We start from the raw sequence: 17,011 nt of genomic DNA on the forward strand, positions 1-17,011 counted from the left end.
GTGATAGCTGTATGCAATCTTAAGCATGGAAGCTGGAATCTAATTCTTGATGACTTTGTATCTGGAATTTTTTTAAAAATAGGTATGGAATTATTCTCTTTTTAGTAAGTAGTTTCTCAACAAGCATGTTCATGGGACTAGGGTTGGGAGGGGGCTCAGGTGTCATCCTTCCTAAAAGCCCCCCAAGGTGAGGGTCAGCTGTCCGACATTTGATTTTCCTCCTCTGTGATCCAGCTCTATAGCTTATTCAGAGATGGACGGGAGGAGTCCACATCCTGCAACATCATTACTCCCCTTGGAATTAGACCAGATTCAGTGAGAAGAGCTGATGAGGTTGTGAGCTTACTAGGAAATCCGGGTCAAGCCATGTCCCCTGGAGCTGAGACCAAGGCATCCTGTCTCTACATCCTGTTTGTGACAGGGCTGTGGGATGAGGAGGGGACACCAGTGTCTTCCCACGGGGAATGAGCATGAGTGCCCAGGGCCCTGGGGGTGAGGACATCACAGGGAGCTAGTGATGTCCTAGTAATTAACACATCAGTTCTGCTAGTCCAGGTGGAGGTGTGCCTTGTGGATGCTCACTACCCTGCCAGGACATGGAGGTGTGCGCCTGTTAGAGCAGGACCACAGAGAGGACCCGGGACAACTTGGGCAGCCATTGTTTGGTTCTCTGCATTCACCAGGGTGAGGACCATGGATAGAATAGCAAAGTCAGGCTTCAGAGAAGTGGCTGAGTTACAGGATAGATCTCGTGTTTGTTGACCTTAACCAGTTTGCTGATAGCCATCTGTAGGGTCCCAGGGCATGAGGACACAGTCACTGGCCAGCAGCTGGAGCGGTGAGTGGGCTCGCATCCATGACTCCTCATCTTAGTTGTTCGGCCCCGAGGTCTTCAGCTCCCTCATTTCCCCAGTGATGGGCTGAGTTGGCTTTTCCAGGGTCCCTCGACCTTGGGCATCTTCCATCTGACCCAGCGTGAAGCATGCCTTACGTCCCTCAATTTTGCTTGAGCCCTGCAGGTTCTGTAAGCTCTGACTCTGGAGCCAGAAAGACCTGCACCTGAATTTAAGCTTTGCTAATTGTGTGATTAAGCACAATGTATTCAAATTCTCTTAGCCTACACTTCCCAATGAATCTATCGAGCACACTAACAGCTCTTTCCAAGGTCTGTGAAACACCCTGCACAGCGCCTGGCTTATGAAGTACTCACATTCCACCTGCCCCCTCCCTGCCCCTAAGATACCAGGCTGCCTCCAGCGGGGGGGTTTGTGTGTCTGAGGGGTGTCCATCCTCAGTCTCCTAGATGGTGCCCTACACAGAGTTCATCAGTGGTCACTGTCACGGAGAATAAGCCCTTCCCACATGACCTTTATTAGTTTCCTTTTCCATGTTGCAACAGTAAATGAATAAATAAAAGGAAGACAGAGGAACCCTCGGTGGCAACAGCCGTCTTCCAGCCTGTAGGGCCACAGTGTGCTGAAGCGAGTGCACATGTGTGCTTCATTGCAGAGCATATTTGAGGGGCTCAACATTCCACCGCGCAGGGCAGGGAGGGAGCAGCTGTGCCTGGTGTCCTCAGCTGTTCCCAACTGCAAACCCCCCTTGCCTTTCACCTCCTGGCGAGGGAGCTCTCCAGCTGGCCAGGACTCAGCTGGAGGCCACGTGGCATGGCTGGGCTGCATCCTGCAAGGGGGCAGGCTGGGCCCACTCTCACCGTGTATCTGGGGACAGGCACTGTCCCCAGGAATGCTTACTATACAGAGGTGACTGCTGTTGATTCTGCCTCCGGCATAGAGACTGCGAACAGAACATTGGGCTAGAGTTGTGGGCTGGAAAGGTCTAAATAAATAACATTTCTACACCAGCGGGAACAAGACTCACCTAGAATTTACTGAGTTCTTCCTGCGTGTTTTTTTTTTTTTAATCCTCCTCACAAATCTCTAATGCAGATGGTATTTTGAAAGTTAAAAGACATATCAAGATCACAGAGGTTGGGCAAGCGGAGCTGGATTTCATATCCAAGTCTGTTTATCTGCAGGGGCCAGGCTTCTTATCAGACACACACCCTGCCCCATCACCATATAAAAGCCATGCACCTCAGCCAGGCCTCATGAAGAAGCTTAATTTTAAAGGTATTTATCAAGTATCTGCTGCATGGACAGATAAGCTTGGCTCTGGCAACTTATGAGGATAAGAAGGGTGGCTGTCCCCTTAGAATCTGCAGAAGTCATGAGGGGAAGATCACAGAGCAATGTAAGAACTCTCAGGACCGGGGACTGCAGGAGGGATGGTAACTCTTGGGGGGGGTGTAGGCAGGGCTGAGGACCATGTCAGTTCCGTGTCAGTGGACCTGCCAGAATGGCTGCCATCCCTCCTCAGGAGCCCAGCAAGCCATGGGTCCAGGGCACAGAGAACCCAAGGGAGAATGCCCAGAGGAAAGTGAGTACTGGGGTCACCTGCCCTCCGTGACCCTGGTGCCCAGAGAGAATGTGTTTAGCACTCAGCTTGGCTTTACCATCTCACAAGAAACTGTGACCCAGGGGAGACTACCCTGGAGCAGTGTGGGAAGAGAAGTAAATTGCATAATCCAGCCAAGCTACTATTAGTCAGGTTTGTGATACTGTGACCAAAGCACCTGACAAGAAGGACTAAGAGAGCTGGGCATGGTCACGCACGCTTGTAATCCCAGCATTCTGGAGGCTGAGACCAGAGGATCGTGGTTCGCAGACAGCCTCAGCTACTTCGCAAGGCCCTTTGGAACTCAGAGAGACCCTGTTTTTGAAATAAAGACTAAAAAATAGGGCTAGAGGTGTAGCTTGGAGGTAGAATGTCCTTGGGTTCCATTCCCAGTACTGCAATAAATAAATAAATAAATAAATAAATAAATAAATAAATAAATAGGAGAACTGATAGGAGGAAAGGGTTTTTTTTTTTTTGGCTCATAGTTTCAGAGGCTTCTGTCTGTAGTCCCGAGGGGCAGCAGAGTTTCCTGGCAGGAGGTCGTGGCAAAGCTGCTCCACTCCTGGCAGCAGGAAGCAGGAAAAGAGAGGAAGGGGCTGGGAGTGACCACTTGCTCTAAGTAGGAGTCATCATTCAGCCATCAGTGCATTAACCCATCAATGAGCTCAGTGCCCTCCTGACACCGTCATTGCCAGAAAGCCTCAGCTCTGAACCATGCAACACAAGCTTTCAACACAAGCTTTGGGGGCCATTCCAGATCTAAACCTGTTAAAAACTACTTTGTCAGACTTCACATCCAGCTTGTGCTTCCAAAAAGTGAGCACGCAAGGGCCAACTGGGGTGCCCTTAGCAAAGCAGGAGGGTGTGACTTCCAGGTGGCAGAGGGTGGGCACAGCTGTTGGGGGGATTGCACCCAGGCCTGGCCTGCCAACTCTTGAGGTGCTTTGTGGTGCTCCCTCTAACATGCAGAGGAAACTGTCAGCGTGAGGAGGTGGACTGAGGCCCCCAAGAGGCAGGAAGCCCTTGCTAGGAAAGATTCTGCAGGTCTGTACCTGGTTGGACCTTTTTTTACACCACTTTGACTCTTCATCTTCTTTCATTCACCAGCTAATTCCATCATCAAGTTCCTAAGGAGAGCCCCCTGCATGCAGGGGGACATGGCCAAACCACACCCGGCTCCACCCACTGGTGGAGAAGCTTTGTCTAAATAGAATCCTACAGTCAGGAAACAGCTGGCCGAGCTTGGCCACCTGCTAGGTTATGTTGCCCCCTGATGTTTTCTGCAAATCTCACTCTACTCTCACTTATTTTACTTTGGAGGTAAGAGTAGAAGGGGATAGGAAGAGAGAACAGGGATAGGAAGAGAAAACAGAGAAGGGAGGATGGGTGATATGTTCTCCTGTCTCTACTTGGTTAAACAGGTGCTTCCAAGCATATCCGCACATCAGAATTACTCAGAGTTGTAGAGAAGTCAGGTCCTTGGCCCTACCCAGATCTGACTGGTTTGATGCTCCAGATGTATAACCCTGGAGATGTTAAGAAATGTTTCCGGGAGATTCTTTAGCAGCCACCTGGATTTTTGCATCTCTTGAAACCAGCGTCTCATCAGCCAGATTGAAGCACTCTGCTTCTCAAGCCAAGGTAGAATTTGGGGGCCACTATGCTGATGCCAGTAGGGATTATTTTATCATTCCAATGACCCTGGCAGAGCTCTCTAGCTTCTGAATTACCTCCAGTAGGTGCTAATGTCTCACTTGCCATAAAGCCACCGAGTCTGGGGTGGGGGGTGGAAAGCAGTCCCATGGTACGCAGAATTATAGCATCCAAGGAAAATGGTGCTGGGTGGGTCCAGATGTGGAGGGTGTGTGGATTGACAAAGAAGATGTTGGAGAGCTTCACAATGATATCCAAGAAGACAGGAAGTCTCAACTTAATCATATTTATAACCTATTAAAACATATTTGAGCCGGGCATGGTGGTACATGCTTGCCATCCCAAGTATTTGGGAGGCTGAGACAGGACGATTGCAGGTTCTCAGCCAGCCTCAGCTACTTAGTGAGGCCCTCCACAACTTGGTGAGACCCTCTTTCAAAATAAAGAATAAAAAATAGGGCTAGGGATGTAGCGTGAAGGTAGAATGCCCCTGGGTTCAATCCCCAGTACCACAAGATAAAAAAAGAAAAGAAAAGAAAAATTGTTAGCAGTGTCTACAAAGGAATTAAAAGTGGGGAGAAAAAGCTCACGTGTCTCTGGTGGCAGTCACCATTGAAAGAACCCCAATTCAGGATTCAGGCCACTACATTGTTCTTGCTGCCTCCTGGGAGAAGTAGGGCAGCAAGCTTCTCCCACAGTAATGGCCAGGGTGGGGTGGGGGTGCTGTTCCCTGTGCCTCTAGCAAGAAGAGGAAGCATGCTCCAGACCCAAGGCTCTGGCAGCTTTGTCCTTCAGAGGCAGCCTCCCCAGCAGTCCCTGAGAGCAGCTGACAGAAGGAAGGCTCGCGGTCCCCCGTCCTCCCTCCCTGGGGTCTTCTGTGCCCGGACTGCACAAGCGGCCAGTGTGGCCAGCAGGCCCGGGGCACGGTGAATGAGAGGCGCTGTTTGTTTCCACTGAGAAAGTTCTGAGCAGCTTCCGGAGCCATCACCATGGAAACGTGTTCAGGAGATAACTGAATGGAGCCTCTTTTTCTACCCTTTCCTCTCCTTCACCCTGAAGCTGAGGCTGAGGCTGGCAGGGGCTGGCACTTGTAGCCTCGCTTGCCCCATAGGGTCATTCAAAATTGATAATACTAAGAGCCGGTTTCCTCCCCTAGCCAGCCTCCACTGGGGTCAGTTACCTCGTATTCTTCCTGTGCCTTGTGGTGGCCGTCCATGTTCACACCAGTTCACGAGCAAGACCCGCCTCACATATACACGGAGAGCCAAGTGGCCTTCCAGGCAGGAGTGTACAGCCACCCTGGCCATCCAGCGGCCTCGGGACTTACCCATGATTCTTTGCAAAAGGCCTTCCCGGAACACACATTTATTTCACCTCAGCAGGCTGTTTTAAAGTGGAAATCAGCCTGGCATAGTGGTGTATGCCTGTAATTCCAGTACTTGAGAGGCTGAGACAAGAAGATTGCAGGTTTGAGACCAGCTTCAGCAACTTGGTAAGACCTTGCTTCAAAATAAAAATAAAATAGGGCTGAGGTGTAGCTCAAAGGTAGAATACCCCTAGGTTCAATCTCCAAGTACAATCAATCAATCAATCAATGGGATACTTTTGTTTCATATACTAAATAAGTAAAAAATAATCTAAAATATTTTAAAAATATTTTTGTTTGTTTTGTAGCGCTGGGAATTGAACCCAGAGCCAGGGAAATACTAAGCTAGTTAAGTAGCTGCTTTATCACTGAGCTAAACCTCAGCCTCCCCAGACTTAAAGTGTTTTGTTTTGTTTTGTTTTAAGTAAAATGCTCAAACTCATATGAAATTATGTATCATTTTTTCTCATTGTATAAAAACTAGCTTGCGTGGTAAACAGAATGTGCAATAACCCTGTTTTATTTTACTTTGATTTTGACAATAATTTAGTAGTCCTTAAGATATAAAAACTGAATAGAAATGTCAAAGTAAAACACATTAATTTGTACAATTAATATGCATTAATAATTATAATGAGAGTGGCAATTAAGAAGGAAAAAGATGTAAAGACATAAATAAAATCTAAAAATTTCATGGAAACCATAAACCGAAGACCTTAGTTTTTACCAGTTCTACTAAAACTAGAATAAATTCAAGGTCCTTTCTACTTTTTTTTTACATCTTAATTTGTATGCTTGTTGAAGAACCATCCAAACTCAGACTTTGACCTGGGGCTGCAAATTCAAGTGGTCAAACTACAAACTTGAATTGCAGTTTTGATGCTCGTAATTAGAGAAAAGGTAGTGTTTGAGCTCCCAGCTCACAGTATTATACCTGGCTTGTGAGGACTTTGTCTTCATGGAATCCAAGTTTTAGTGGGAAAAACGTTGGGTTATGTGTCTGAAGAGCCGAGTTAAATCCTGTGCTGAGTCTTAACAATCACAGTCACCCCTGCTTATCTGAAAGAGGGGGCACTGAAGACATTTTGTGAATGCCTGAAACCATGGATGGTTACTGGACCCTACATACACTACATTTTTTTATACATATATGCCTATTATAAAATTTAATTTATAAATTAGGCACAGGAAAAGATTAGTAACAATAACAAATAATGGAAGAATTATATCAATATGCTATAATAAATGGTGTGTGTGTGTGTGTGTGTGTGTGTGTGTGTGTTACAGGAATTGAACCTAGGACCTTGAGCGTGTTAAGCAAGCACTCTATCACTGAGCTATATCTCCAACCCCAATTTTTTATTTCTAGAATTTTCCTTTTAATGTTTTTGGATCACAGTTGATCAGGGATAACTAAAACTGAGAAACTGTGGAAAGCAAAACCACAGACGAAAGGATGACTGTACCAGTGGTGTGACTCCGAACAAGTCACTTAGGTAAGTTCCCTGGCCTCAGTCTCTTTATCTGTATACTGAGGCTAGTTTGCAGGGTCTTTGTGAGCCTGAAATAGGATTTATTTTTGGTGTGTATGAGAGTGTGTGTGTATGATAAACCAAACTAATGCTTTATTGAAGTTGGTCATTGTTATTTCTTAACCTCTACCTCTGTTAGAATTATATTCCCTGGCACTGCACTGACACTTGGCTTTAGCATTGAAACAGATGTGGGCATATTCTTACATAGCAAGGAACCTGGAGGCAGGCATTCCAAGGCTGGTGCAGCTGGTCAAGAACCCACTCCTTCTCTTACTCCACCAGCCCCAGGATGACTTTGTTCCTTTTGATAAGATGATCATTGCTTGGGTACCATGCCCGTGTTTCAGGTATAGGACAAAAGGGAAGAGCCGCAGACAAAGGATATGAATACCTTTCATCACAGAGGCACGGATTTTCTTAGAAACCCCTCACTAGAAAGTTCCAGTATTCTTTGTCACACACCTACGCCTGGCCTCTCTTAGCTGCAAGGGAGTCTGGAGCAGTAAGTATTTTAACAGGTACACTGCCATGTCCAAAGAAAATCAGGGTTCTGTAAGCCAGAAAGGAGAAGAGAATGGGTATTGAAATGGGAGGCAAGTGGCTGCACTGTGCTTACCTTGTAGCAAGTCATGAAAGCCCACCAGGTTAATTGTAAACTGGTAGGTGTGGACCACGTCAGGTACAGTCCCCTCATTGGACTTCACAGATGCTCATTACCTCTGTCAAGCCAATAATAAGCCATCATTGATTGTTTTTATATGAGACTCATCAGTTACTGACTCATTTTTATATGGCCCCGCTTAAAATATTGTGAGCCCTCTATTAAGATCAGCTACTAAACTTGAAGGATTAGGCAGGCATTTATATCTTCTTGCTACTAGAATACATGCCCTTTCCATCAGCTGTGTTATCAGCCTCAAAGCCTGCGTCCATACAACAGCTATATGTCAGCTTCTTATTCAGCTCCGCACTCTGAAGCCACATGTCAGGAGAAGTACGGCCCAGATGGAAAGGAGAAAACCCGCTGAGAGGTCTTTGGAAGCCACGAAGGATGACCGACTCTCTGTCTACGTTTGATTTTCCCTGCCCCAGGCCCTCATCCAGGGGCACATCCCACTCATCTGCTGCGCTGTGTAGTCCTGGCCACGGGGAGGCCCTGGCCCGGACATAACCAAGCCATGGGCCACCACCGTGGGGAGGTGGCATTTGGCTCAGACGTGGAACTTAAATCTCTGCCAGTGACCCGCATCATTAACTTTCAGTACGAGGCACAGCGGGTGAGTGGAAGGACACAGACCTCTTTCTCAGCATCTGTGCGGGATTTTCAGGTTGGGCAGGGTTGAAGCCCTGCTTCGGGTTTGGAGGGTTTCTTGGCCAACCCCAAAGTGAAGAACCAACCCTCCCATGCCAAGAGGCTAAAGTACGTTTGGAGAAGAACCGAGAGAGCCTTGACGCCTAGATAGAGCTGGTCGAAGAAAAGAAAAAGGGCCAGTAGTCAAGTAGTCATGCCTGGCATATTTTATTCTTTCTATTTTATTGTATTTCTTTTTAGTGCTTAGCATGTGCCAGCATGTACTAAGTGCAGTGCAAGTTATAACTCATGGAAGTGTCTGGATGATCTATGGGAGAGGTAAAACCATTTCTGTTTTCCATGAAAGGAAACTGGGATCTAGTGGGACCAGTAACCTGTCCACAGTTACTAATTAGTAATTAGTATAGCTTGGCTCCGGACATTGGTGCCGAGACTCCAGAACCCTCATTCTGAGCCATTCCGTGTAGCGTTTCCTGGGGGGCCAGGCCTTCTAACAACATTTGAGACATCATTTATTATAGATACCAGCCGGTTGACCATGGTCCCTACCAAGTGTGAAACAAAAGGAGATGGCTTGATTTGCAGCAGGCCAGCGAAAATCACTTTGGATTCCTAGAGCTCCCATATGTTCAACGCAATTAACAGGGGGAAGGAAGATAACAGATGATCGTCATTAGTGCGCCGGTGTGTTTCTAAATTAGCTGTATCTTCCTCCTCCTCATTCTCATCCTCCTCCTCATCCTTCCTCCTCCTCATTTTTTAGAGTAAGATGCCTTTTTGACCTATATATATACCCGTATATATATATATATATATATATATATATATATATATATATATATATATACACACACACACACATACATATATATATAAGGAGTGTGACTGACCCAATGTGGTTCTGATGCTGACTTTAAAACAAAGATACAAAATAGAACAGGGTAGAAAAGGTTACAGATGACAAAACTCAAGGCTGGAAATTTCAAACCCTTTCAATGTTCTAACATGCCTCAAACGCAGGAATTTGTACCATGTGCTAAAAAGTTCTCTACGAATGAGAATTAAAATTGAATGATACTGTTTTGAGATGTTGATATATCAAAAACCTGAAAAACCTGACATTTCTTTAGGACAGTTAACGTTACTTAACTTATAGACCCAAGCCATTTTCCATGACGTGTCTATATTGAAAAGCAACTCAATGCCAGGTGGGGTGGCACATGCCTGTAATTTCCCTGAAATCCCAGTACATGGGAGGCTGAGACAGGAGGATAGCAGGTCTGAGGCCAATGTCAGCAACTTGGAGAGTCCCTCAGCAACTTAATGAGGTCCTGTTTCAAAGTTTAAAAGAAAGAGGGCCGGGGAATAGCTCAGAAGTAGAATATCTCTGGGTTCAATTCCCAGGACCGCTACTTAGAATCAATAAAACATTTAGTGTATATTATGCTATACTAAGCTAAATACCGTTACAAAGGACAATAGGATATAAGAAAATGGAAATAATACTGTGCTGGAAATAAATTGGATAAAGGACTTTGACATGTTGTTCAATTACTGTGAGCATGTTTGCTTTGTTTTCCTTTTTTGTATTTCCAGGCAAAGCATGCATTGCTGTTATAAACTGTGACCGAGAAGACAGAGAGAAATCCCTGTCTCCATACTAATCATTTTGGAGACGTTAATGTTAAAATTCTAAAAGAGGAACCTCAGAGATTTGGAAATGGTTAGAACTAGAATAGGAAATTCATGGTGGCGGTGCTTGGTGGAATGAGTCCTGTGGCGAAGCCTAAGAATATTAATGAGTGTGGGGCTGCCCTGATGAATAGCTACAGAGGTGGTGTTTATTCCAAGCTCACTGAGTACTCACTGAGTATAGAGGTGATGTTTATTTGTTGCTCATGGAGTGCTCTGAACTCACTGCCTCACAGTCTGTTAGACTAGACCCAGTCCAATCACTGCTTTCCATCTAGGGACGCCAAGGCCTGTGTGTGGCGGGGCTGGCATTCCCGCCCCCCAGTTCTGCCTGACTGCAGACTGTGTGAGCTCTTAGCCCAGGCTGGGCCCGGTGACAGCCTTAGATTTGGTACCACAGACCTTGCCTTGATCATCTACAAAGGTGACCTTGTTACAAAACTCCAGAAAGCGCAGGCTGGGAATAGACTGAAATGCAAGGAACAGCCCAGCTGGGGAGTGCTCTGACCAGGTTGACAGAATGTCACCAGCGTTGTCACTGATAAGGAATATTCTTGGCATGCTAACGCTATGCCAGGTTTTGGCACTAGAATTGCTTTCGATATCAGCCAGTGAATCTGCAAACTGAATTATGTCATGTGCATAAAATCTGGCTTCCATTGGCCATGAAGGGTCAGGGTTGGAGTAAAACAGGGAGAGGTCCTCAGGGCACAGAATTGAAAGAGGCTCTTGTCCTTAATTATCCGCCCTCAACTCTGAGAGTGAACACCTCCTCACGGCCTGGGCCCTTGAGTCCCACCTCTCCTGAGATTCAGCCCTTCACGTGGGGTGCTGTGGTTGGGATATTCCGTGTCCCCCGAGAAAACTCGTGCACTGGCAATGTAGGATGGTCCAGAGGTGAAATAATTAAATCATGAGGGTTCTGTTCATATCACGTCGGTGGATGGCTGCGTTGGTGGATTAATCCTTTGGATGGATTCACTGGGTGGCAGCTAGGCAGACAGGGTGTTACTAGAGGAGCAGGGCCCCGAGGTATGGCCCTTGGGAGCCATGGATATCCCCTGTCTCCTCTCCTGCCTGTTCTCTGCTTCTGGCCTCAGCGCTGTGAGGGCAGCGTCCCTCAGCCCATCCTGCTTTCAACCCCATTTATGTTTCAGAGCCAGAGCAGGCCCTGTGGGCTGAGACCTCTGAAACCCTGAGTCCCACTCAGTCCTTCTTCCTCTAGATGGATGTGCCTGGATTTTTGCACTAAAGCACCAAGAATGCCAGCCGACCTGGGCAAATGGTGACCCTTGAATTTCTATGTCAGATGGTACAACAGTATTTACTGAATTCCTTTTCATATTTATTTCTATAAAACGGATCATATGATGAAAATATCTTCGCCGGGCGTGGTGGTGCACGCTTGTAATCCCCGCGCTTGGGAGGCGGAGACAGGAGGATCGCGCAGGTTCAAAGCCAGCTGCTCTGGCTTAAGAGACCCTGTATCCAAATAAAAAGAAAAAAAAAGTTTAAAATAGGTCTGGGAGTGTAGGCCGGAGGTAGAAGGGTTTCCAATAACCCCAGTACTACAAAAAAAAAAAAAAAAAAATTCTTTGGTACCTTCAGGGTATCGAAGGTAGTAAGAATATCAAATTAAGGAATTACTTATCTTATATAGATGGTCACTAAATAAATAAACTATGAATGTGCATAATCATACTTCTGTAGGACATGAAAAAGAAAATATTATCTTCTTAACAGCAGGCCCCTCAACCTTCTTACATTCTTGTAGCTTCCTGGCACATGCATAATTCAGTAACACAAAAAATCCCGCTACATCTTAAGAAAAGGGCTCCTGCCTTTGGGGACCACCTTAGAAGACCCCAAATGATGCAGAGAAAGAGGTAGACGAAGGAAACGCCCTTCCTGATTCACAATTCAGCGGCAAACAGATTCCTGGAGAATTGGAGAATTTGATTTCCTGAGACTCAAGATTTTGGAATCACAAACATCTCTTCCAGTATGGATTTTTCGCTAACATAGAACATATGTTCTCTTCTGATAAATTAGGTTATAACTGCTTTTCTTCTTTTTCTCTCTTCTTTTTTCTTGGTTATAATAAAGTTTCTGGACAGCTTATCAAAGTCCAAACATGAAGTTTATTTTAGGAATTCCTTTGGCTTGGGCATTCATTGCGTTTCTGTAAGTATGCCAGTCTCCGTAGGTAAAAACAGGGCAGAATGTTCTTTGCCTGGCTACACCTGAGACGATCTGTATTTAAAGAGACATAGAAGAGAAGGGAGTTTGAGCCGTTTTTTGTTTCTTCCTCTCCTTCTACAAGCAGACCAGAGACCATGCAGTAACAATACAGCCAGCTCCTGAAGGGCACTTTGAAACACTTAGTCCTAACACATCCATAGGCATGTTTAGATTTGTGTAGAAAACGTTTTATCTGCATGAGTCCTTCTGAGCACTGGTCCTGCCACTGACTGAAGAGCAGGACCTGTTTGTAACGGCGTGGACCTTTTCATTGGTCTCTGGCGTTACAGAAATGGGCAACATGTGAGTGTATGCGGGAGCAGATTGTTGTGTAAGCGGGCAAGAGTGTTGTGTAAGTAGAGAGCGTGAAGCATTGCCCGCAGGAGCCAGAGACGAGACAGTCGTCCCCCAGTGACCATCCTCTTTGGTGACTGGATGGTCCTTAGAGAACGCTGAGTTTGGAGACGGAATTTTATACAAGTATAAAGAATTTCAGTTGAACCTGTGTTTGTTTCTTCCTCTACTCTGGTTGTTTGAGGATCTCTGCTCAGACCAGGCGAGAGATTCGGAGGAAAAGAAACCAGGGCCACAGGGGTGGAACAGCAATATCATTTTGTAAGATACAATTTTTGTAAAACTAAGTTGAATATTATTCCAGCCCCCAATTTCCCTTCTCCCCGTGGACCACTGCTTCTGAGTCTCACTGCATTGCCTAAGCTGGCTTTCTCTTTCTGAACCCCCAAAATTGGACCTCAGGACTCAGTTTCTGTAATTCCCTGCCCATCCTCATTTATACAATTGAGCTCACGACTTTTTACTTATTTTTGAGCCCCTTGATACCTTTAATGGGCATATGGGGTGTGTGTGTGTGTGTGTGTGTGTGATTTTTTGGCAGTACTGGGGATTGAACCCAGGGTCTTGTGCATGCTAGCCAAGCACTTTACCACTGAGCTACATCCCCAGCCCTCATCACTTTAAACAGGTGAGTAACTTCCATATTCTTATCTCTAGCTCTAGGCTTGTGCAGTCCACTATTCCTTTCATGGATCCACAGTAAGGTTTACTTAGCGTTCTCACTTCATGAGAATTGAAAGTAGATCTTGGTCCCCTCCTCCCCCTCCGCCGTCACCCTAGTTCTTTCCCCATTTGGGGGAGTGAGTGTCACAGCAGATCCTTGTTCCCTGCTCAGTGTCACCCTCTGAGCAACCTCTCTTGCCTCCCTCCATCCAGGCTCTGGGTACCAGTATCCCTGTCCTGTGTAATCCAGTGTTCTCAGTGCTTCAGAGGAGGCCCGGCTCGCACTGGAAGATGAATAAATATACATTGCATGAAAGAATGAATTAAAATGAATAAACAAAGTTTTTATTTACTTTTTTGTTTTGGGCACTAGAGATTAAACTCAGGGGCTTTCTACCTCCAAGCTATACCCTCAGCTCTATTTTATTTTATTTTTTATTTTGAAACAAGGCCTCATAAGTTGCAGAGGGGCTCATTAAATTGCTGAGGCTGGTCAAGAACCTGCAATCTTCCTATCTCAGCTTCCCAAGTCCTGGGATTACAGGCATGTGCCACCACGCCCAGCTAGTAAGGCAATTTGACAAAAAATCCATTGCAGATCGAGGTGGGGTGAAGACACTAGTTAAGTGCTGAGGATATTCTCCCTTCAATGAATTTGTTGATCTAGTCAACAATTATTTACCTTAGAGACTTTTTAAAAGTGAAATTTACCTTCAAAAATAAGTGTTTTAGAGACCTCAAGGAAAAATGTTTACACATCAGCAGCAGTTTGGGGGCCCTAAGAGTAGTGGTTAGCAATGAAAAAGGGATTTGCTAAGCCTAAATTCTGAGACTTTAAATGCAATTCTTATATGATTCTCTTCTCTCTCTCTCTCTCTCTCTCTCTCTCTCTCTCTCTCTCTCTCTCGTGGTGCTAGTGATTGAATCCAGGGGCATTCTACTCTGAGCTACACCCCCAGCCCTATTTTTAATTTTTTTTATTTTGAAACAGGGTCTCACTAAGTCGTAGAGGGCCCCACTAACTTGCTGGGGCTGGCCGTGAACCCGCGATCCTCTTGTCTCAGCCTCCCAGATACTGGGATTACAAGCGTGTATCACCATGCCTGGCTCTAATATGATTCTTAAATACTTAAAATAGATCTTCAAAGGGCAACTAAATGTCAATTATTGCTTCCTGGTTATGGAAACCCTGCTGAAGTTTCCATCCTTTTTACTCCATTAACAATGGAAGTGATGGATTCGAAGTCCCGGCCTCCAGCGGTACCGTCCTTGGGATCCAGATCTGGCTGGAAGGAAGATGAACCGGGAGGCCTCTTTGGAACTGACTTCTGAGCATCAGTTCCTTCCACCAGGAGATCAGTGAATGACCTCTCCCACCTGCTGCCATCCAAGTGTGGAACTGAGTTACATCATCCAAGAGGAGCCTCCTTCAGTAAATTTCATAATCAGTGTCAAGGAAAAAGAGAACGGCATTTCGTGCCCCTGTTCCCTGGTCAGCTTCTGTTAGCAAGAAGAATTCACCGCATCAAAATTCATGCAGTGCTCTTTTTTCTCCTTTGCAAATTGAGGTATTGAGGATCTCACATATAAAACACCGACGTGTTATTCTTTGGCCTGTATGTAGGTTGTGGCAGTTGTGAAATTTTGAAAACAAAATTCCACTCACCACTCGAAGTTGAATAAAGAGACCGCAGTGCCATCTGCTGGCGGCCTTGGGAAATACAAGTGATGCAGATAGGGCCCAACCTGAGGATAAGATTACTACAATTTGAAGAAAGGAAATAGAAATAATGAAAACACAGCAAGTCAAAAAGATAAAAATTTGCAAGTAGTGAGAACTTCCTGATTTATATTCTAAAGTGTTTTCTTGGTATTGAGCATTTTCACTTGACAGCGTGAAAAATGGGTTGAAAAATTGAAATGATCATTTGGAATTTTTATGGATAGAATTAACATGGTTTTATACATGAGAAGGAAAGGAAGGTGTATGCAGGGAGAACCGTGGGCTGCGATGTGTTGCCGGTGTGGTCCGTGGATCACTTCCTCGACTCCAGGGACCACAGTTCTCTGTAAAATGGGGATTTATATCAGTTAAGCAAGAAAAATTCCTTGCAGTCTGATAAGATTTATTATTGTAAATCAACAAAGAACTTAAGTACTCTCTAGACCATTTTCCCACAAAAATGTTTCAAAAAAAAGTTCATGCATATTTCTAACTGACTACATAATTAACTAGTTTTATCCAGAGCTGGGGAATTGGATACACTCAGTCCTTAGCAATTAAGGCCAGTACTTTCCTAGTCCTTAAAGGAGGTATAAGAATAGATGGGACATTTTCCTTTATGTGGTCACTTACACTTGCTGATAGACCATGGCCAGGTAAAGTAAGGTAGACCGATACATAGTACCATGGCTTTGAGTTCTAAATGCAACAGAGTAAGGTTTTTAAGACATTTAAGAATCAAACTTAATATAAACATTAGTTTGCTTTGAAAAACTTTGTGCCTTAATCCCCAGCCAGCCCACTGTTGACTCTCTGCTGCCTTTTTGCTCTCTGTAGCTCTGGGCATGTTGCCTCTTCTTCCTCCTCCCTCTTCTTTTTCCCGTCCACCTCCCCCGTTGCCCCTACTTCATGTACCATATATGTCTTTGTTCATGTCTACCCCTTCCCTAACTTGTGAGTGCCATTTCTTTATATTATTTCAGGTTCCTTACTTGTGATATCATTCAATATATTTTGGTCAAATGATTTCAAATTTGAAACAGCAACATCTTAAAACCCTTTCAAGTAGATATAGTATATTCAGGCATTTTCATCTTTGCGTGGACAGGAGGAATAGATTCTAGGAGCTAAATTTTGGCACAGTTTGCTAACAAGGTCGATGTTCCGTTGTGTTGGCAGTATAATTTCTGTGTTGGCAGCATAGTAAGAAGGAGGGGGGAAAAACTGGAATTGAAGCCCAGCTCGTGCCCTCTGCAAGTGCTACTCCCATGTCTCTTCATCTTTCAGATTTTTGTTAGAGTCAAAGCCAGTTCTCTCCTCTTAAACTCAGTGGGTGGTGTTGCTCGCTGGACCCAGGCAGGAGCATCAAGGCAGCCACACGGAAGGGTTGTAGAACACTCCAGGTGTGAATGCACTGTGTGTCCAGCTTCTCTGAGGCAAATTCTTTCTTTCTGATTTTCTTTGTCTTCAAGCCCAAGGGTGCTGAACTTGCCTGTGGGGTTTGGGAATCACCAAATGAAAGATTCTGCTCCAGTCTCTACTCTTCCATTTTTGAGGCAACCAATTTTAATTTTCTTTGCCTCCCCTGCCTTCTTGCTTGAAGTTGGTATTTGGCTAAGTATTTTCTAGGGAAGTGCTTCATTGGCTGGTTTTAGGCTGTGTATACTTTTCAGGTTATCTCAGTTTACCTTACCAGCCATTACAGACTGGCAGGGAGGGCATGGGGCAAAGTGTGGGACCAAATCTGGTACCCAGGCATTTTTTGATGAACTTGGACCCATTTCTTAAAAAAAACATTGAGTTATTTGCCATCATTTAAAAATGCAGGTTTCTGGCTTGTCTCTGAACCTTGGAAGATTTGGCAGGGTGGGTACCGCACTTGCCAGCTGGCACCCACCAACAGGAGGAGTCCCACCTCCACGGCCCCCTCATCTGGGCATCCATTCCCTGTTGATTGCATCCCTCCCCCTTCTCCCTCCCCATCCTCCGCTGACTGCTTGACCCACCTGCTG

The 17,011-nt window shown here is 45.3% G+C and overlaps 1 protein-coding gene across 1 annotated transcript in view; it reads left to right on the top strand.

The window, feature by feature from the left end:
- The window catches only part of SASH1 (SAM and SH3 domain containing 1), a gene marked incomplete at both ends in the record, with an annotated part of 180,503 nt that overhangs the window by 94,647 nt on the left and 68,845 nt on the right, over positions 1-17,011 (top strand). The gene's annotated exons all lie outside the window — the stretch shown is intronic.

The sequence above is a fragment of the Muscardinus avellanarius genome (assembly GCF_963383645.1).
Source record: "Muscardinus avellanarius genome assembly, chromosome: 8".
In the NCBI taxonomy this organism is placed as follows: Eukaryota; Metazoa; Chordata; class Mammalia; order Rodentia; family Gliridae; genus Muscardinus; species Muscardinus avellanarius.